Below are 6,061 nucleotides of genomic sequence, written 5' to 3'. Positions count from 1 at the left end.
AGAAGATTTAAATTTTGCATTTCGTTTTCTTTTTTTTGTTTTTAAACATGTCTTAATAACATATTCTTATTATATTTAAAAAAATATCTTTATTTGTTTTAAAACTATTGAAATGTGGGTCTCTTTGGGAATAATGGACTTTTTCTTGGATTTTTTTCTGTTTTAGTAAAGAAGTATATTATTTATAAAATTTTTTTACTTATAAAGTGTCACAAATAAAGTTGTTGGTAGTTTTTTTAAGAAGGTAAGCTGTTTTTTGTCCTACATCCACGAATTTAACAAATATATTTTATCAACAAGTTTTAAGATATACTTTAAACATCTATGTATATAACTTTAAGTCGGTGACTAACAGTGTCCGCCCTGAGGAACCTCCGATAAAATCTCAAATGATTCTGAGACAAAAAATTAAGAAGTTTGAAAATTAAATCAATAGAAAATTGAATTCACTCTATCCTTTACAAAAACTCAACATCCATTTTATGTCGTTCTATAGCGAAACTGACTGTCGTGCATCTTCCCGCTGCAAACCCCTGTATTTTTCCCAGGTAAGGATTTTCCTTATGCTGGAAAAACTTTACCTGGGACTTATTAATGGTGAGGGTGCAGCAGTGGTTTTTGCGATTTGACCATGCCTCACGTGAAATTCTACTACAAAAATTGGAATTTTATGGATCTAGAGGTCTCTAGCCAATTTTATACTAAATTGGATAGAGTGCTTCTAGAATAGAATACTTCTTTGGAGTGGCATGCATGCCCTTAACATTGTGATAAACCAGGGATTTGGCAAATGTTAAAACATGGTGTGATTGTAACCTTTTGTATTTTAATATCTCAAAAACAAATATCTTAAATTTCAAGCGTAGTTTAGAAGATGTGCATTTGGGTCCACGTCATGTTGATGTGACAAAAATGTGTCGCCCAAAAAAAAGAGGCTTCATACGCCTGCGAAAATTGGGCAAAAAAGGGCTTTTCTGGATAGATGAGATCTAAGAATCTAAAAGGTTTTTTGATATGGGGTTTTAAAATATTTGTTCATTTGTTCAAAGTTGTTGAAAGGACAAAACTAGACTTCTGTAGTTTTATTTTTTTTTAATTAGGCCTAAAATCATATAAAAAAACAATGCTTAAACATACAGAAAATTAAGGTAATTTTCAACGCTATATTTTAGCTGTTTAGAATTTAAATTTCAAAAAATTGATTCTACAGATGTCTAGATTAATCCATTAACTAACAATTTTATAAAAAAATTATATTAAAAAAGCGCTAGTTTCTTAGATCTCATCTATCCAGAAAAGGCTTTCAACGCAGTTTTTACCGGCTAAATTCTAATATCGTTGAGTGATTGCTAATCGATATCGTGATTGATAATCGATCGTACTAAACGTCACCCCTGCTGTACTACTTTGAACCCTTCTGTCCTATTTTTGAAATTTTCTTGGCTGAATTGGATTACGCTCTTAAGGCCGCTGCACAATTCATGCCTGGAAAAAATCTTGTTCAGATACCTATAGGTATATAGAATCAACGTAAACAACAGGCAATATAATAGGAATTTTTATGTTATTTAAGATTTTTTTTGGATTAACTTTCGTTTTTTTTTTGGTTTACTCAACAATCATTCCAACCTAAAATTATGACAACGTCAAAGTCAAAAAATAGATGCAAAAATAAATAATACTTACTTTGAATATAAAATAAAAAATACTTTAAAAAATGCAAAAGTAAAAAACACTTTTTTTCGATATTTTAAGTTGAAATGAATTCGAGTTCAAACATAATTTTGACTGTCACACTTAATTTTGCTGACGATAGTACATTGCTCATAAAAGGGGAGTAAAAAAAACTAAATATAATCAAATGCATAGGTAATATATTTATTAAAGTTAATCATCTTTATCTGCGGAATTAACAAGGGAAACTTGATGAAGGAATTGAAGGATATAGTAAATGCAAAGCCGCATTATCCATATCCTCCGTAGAGGGAGCAGCTAAATTTGCGGGCTTTCGTTTTTTGGGTTTGCTCGTTTTAAACAGCCGCCTTTCTGGCTCTATGTTAGGGTGAGCAGTAGATTTAAATGGAATATTTTTTATATTTATATATTTTATAGATTTGTTACACACATTATAGTTTTACACTGTATAGGGAATAAAAATAATATAATTTTTATTTAAATAAGTTTTTAAGGAAAAATGCGATATGCCTTAGTGCGAGAAAAAAAGTACCTACCTATCTATTTTTTTTTTCCTAAAGGGGTGTATATCTCATCAGTAGGAATTCCTATTAATGAGATATAGGTATAGGCCCCCAAAAGACGCTCCTAAAAACATTTTTCAAAAGACAAAATACTGTGCCAAAGAGTATGAAAGTAAATACCACACTCTCGGAACAAAAATCGACGGGTCCGACTAGACTTTTAAAAAAATTGAAACCCCTTATAAGGTAGGCATGTAGTAATAAAACAAAACATATTTTATTACTACCAGGTATATCCGTAAAATAACTCAATAACGTGTCACCAGTATAATTAAATCTATCAAAATCAAAACAACCATTCCGTTCGGCCTCAAAAACCTAATATCTAAATACAATCAATACAGGATAATATAAAGTGCAAGTACAAGAAACAGTGCGCTCCATAGGAAAAGTTGTTCTGTAGACACCTTTCCCCTTATTATATTGTTCTATGACCTAGAGATGTTGATTTTCGTTACTTTTGATTACTCGTTACTAATCGTTACTCGACTATTAAGTAATCATTTAAAGTATTCGTTACTTTGATTACTATGATTACTGTACTGATTGTGTTACTTTTATTGGTATTTGCATGTAAAATACCGCTATCGGTATCGATTGACAATAATCATGCACAAAAATTAATAATAAATATTAAAAAAAATTAAAATTTAATTAAAAATAAAAATGCTGATTTGGTATTTACCTATTAATTAAAATATATTGTTTTAAAAAATATTTATTATTATAAAAAAAACCACAAAACGTAACATTTCGAAAAATAAAACTTATAAATGTTGGTTATTTTGTAAAAAATGATCATTTTCACGTTTTCACCTTTTAGCCTGTTTCTCCTTTCTGACAATATCCTGCGGTGGAAAATGTCCTTTCAGATGGGACTGATGTTGCTACTATGCATAAGTATTTTTTTGCTAATTTACAAAGATGAGGATATATTGCCGTTCTAGCTTTCCACCAGTCTAATGGATTTTCTTTTCTGTTGAAAAGATCCTCAGCTATATAAGAGCGACATTCTAAAATAGCTGCCGTTTTTGCATCAATTTCTTTTCGCGGAGTTGCAATTTTATCAAAATCTGCCCAAATTAAATTTTTCTGTCGTTCCGTTTCGGAATCTGCTTCTTCTAGTAGATGCTCAGTTTCACGTGGTAAATCCCGGCGTTCTGCACGTATCATCCGAGCTACTTCTGTTTCCAAGTGTTCTTGGCCAAATTGAAATTATGTTCTGATGATACAGAATATAATTTCAATTTGGCCAAAAAAATTGGGATACAGTTCAGAAAAGTCAAGTAGCTCTTCTGAAGAAGACTTTGTGGCAGATGATGACTCAGATGATTCATTATGTATTGGCGAAAATGGTGAAAAAGTTCCGAATGTTACTGATAATCCTGACTGCTCGTTTTGGGGTGGAAAGTTTTTGGAAAGCAAAAAATCCGAGAAACAGTGGATACAGTCCAAATCCTGCAACTCATGGTGTTATTTGCAATGTACCTCATATGTGTCTGGCATTTATATTTGCGATTTCTGCCAATAGATTTAGTATTTAGTTTAGTTTTCTAAGTATTCCATATTTGTGACCCTATTTTTAAAAAAGGGAAATAAACTTGCGTGCATAGAAATCGGCCCACTGTAAACTTTTGACTTTAAAAATATTTTTTTTTTAAATTATCCATTAGATCAAAAAAAGAAATATGCTGTTTGAAAGACAATTTAATATCCTTTAACGTTATGAGGAGACTGGATCCTTTCATAGGCGACCTGGAACAGGTAGGAAGCGATTTACAACCGCTCATGATGACCGCTTTATTGTGTCAACAATATTAAGAAATCGTCTGACTGTCTATCGTCACCTTAATGCCGTTCAAGTGCAATGACAGCTCCGTGAGGTGCGAGGAGTGTCGATTAGTCAGTGGGCAGTGAGACGAAGACTGCAGGAAAATAACCTGACCCCTAATACACCTGCGATTGGTTCAAAATACTCCAGCTCATCGGCAAGCACGCCTGCGTTTTGCAAGGGATCATCTGAATTGGACGTTGGAATAATGGGGATCTGTTATGTTCTCAGATGAGTCCACAATATGCCTCCATGGTAGCGACCGAAAAAGGAAAGTGTACCGAAGACCAAGAGAGCGATTTGCAGATTGCTGCTTTGAAGAGCGAAGTGCTTATGGAGGTGGTTCCTGCATGATCTGGGGTGCAATTTCTATACAAGCACGAACCGACCTTCAGTTCATTCGTAGGGGCGACCGTGTTCACGGAAGAAGAGGTTTAACGGCTGTTAGGTATATCGAGGAGATTTTAGCAATTCATGTGGTACCTTATGTCGACTACATTGGAGATGAATTTACCTTTATGCATGACAACGCAAGGCCGCACACCGCAAGAATCGTGCAAGATTACATTGCAGAAGTCGGTTTTCGGGTCATGGAGTGGCCAGCATACAGTCCTGACCTAAATCCGATCGAACATTTATGGAATGAGCTAAAACGAAGAATTCGAGCTAGACTTCGTACCCCAAACTCGATCCCAGAGCTTATTGTTGCAGTAGAAGAAGAGTGGCTAAACATCCCACAAGAAACAGTAGCAAACTTGATTAGATCTATGCCTAATCATATGAGAGATGTTATTAGGGCAAGAGGAGGTCATACCCATTATTAAAAAATTAAGTGTTAAGCTTTAAATTGTCAATAACCCTATTTATGTTAAAAATAAAAAAGCCTAATTTTCTTAATGCAATTTCACTATGTTAAAGATAGGATGTTCAAATAAGTTTTCATAAATTTATACTCATATTAAAGGATATTAAATCGTCTTTCAAACAGCATATTTCTTTTTTTGATCTGATGTATAATTTTAAAAAAATATATATTTAAAGTCAAAAGTTTACAGTGTGCCGATTTCTATGCACGCAAGTGTATTAATATTTTAGTTTTTTTATTACGATTTTTGAAACGATTTTATTTTTTACAAATACAAATTATAATAGCTTAATATAACATGTTTTTTAATTACTTTTAATATTTTTGTGTTAAAAAAATAAAAAGGTTTTTATAATTTTGCAGTTTTAAAAAAAGTATTCCATATTTGTCGCCCTTAATCTAATACCTAATAAGACATATTGTAGATTTTAATTTCTTACTGGTATATTTGCGTTGTCTATTTGTTTATTTTCTTGTTACATTAATATGTTTTAGATTAGTGATTGATTGTCTCAGTGTGGTGATTGTTTTCAAAAAGAAAAATATATATGTATTTTTTTACCACAGCTTTGTTAACAACAAATTGGTGTTTTAGACGAATAAAGCTTTATTTGATTTGATTCCTTTATATTGCCAATATAGTTAGAGATAAGAAAAAAGGTTTGAAAAAGTAGATGAGCAAAGCAGTTTGGTTGTTGTAATCAGAAAGTAGTTTGGAATATTATCTGGTCCTATTGAAAAAGAATTCCGAGAGAGTTAACCAATCCCCTCATAAATTTCAGAGATTTTAATATTATGAAAAGAAATGTTTGCTTATTTGGACATTAGCAAACAAGTCAGCTATGTTTTGGGTTTTATCTGCCGTTTAAAATGCGAGGTGCATGCGATTTGGAACATAATTTGATTTTTTCATTATTGATGCATCTCGAAAAATGAGCTGGATTGTCCTTGAGAGTGTTAATCAACAATTTTTACAGAGATTTTGGAGTTTTTGTTTAACATTTATCTTATAAGTTAGAAAATATATAGTGATCAGCCTCAGATTTTGTTGGTGGTTTTATGTATGACTAGTTTTCTTGCAATATGAAGAAAACCATTTAGGAAAAT

The sequence above is a fragment of the Anthonomus grandis genome, chromosome 8 (genome assembly GCF_022605725.1).
Source record: "Anthonomus grandis grandis chromosome 8, icAntGran1.3, whole genome shotgun sequence".
NCBI classification, from domain to species: domain Eukaryota; kingdom Metazoa; phylum Arthropoda; class Insecta; order Coleoptera; family Curculionidae; genus Anthonomus; species Anthonomus grandis.
The sequence above is the reverse complement of the archived record's forward strand: the minus strand, read 5'-3'. Positions refer to the sequence as shown.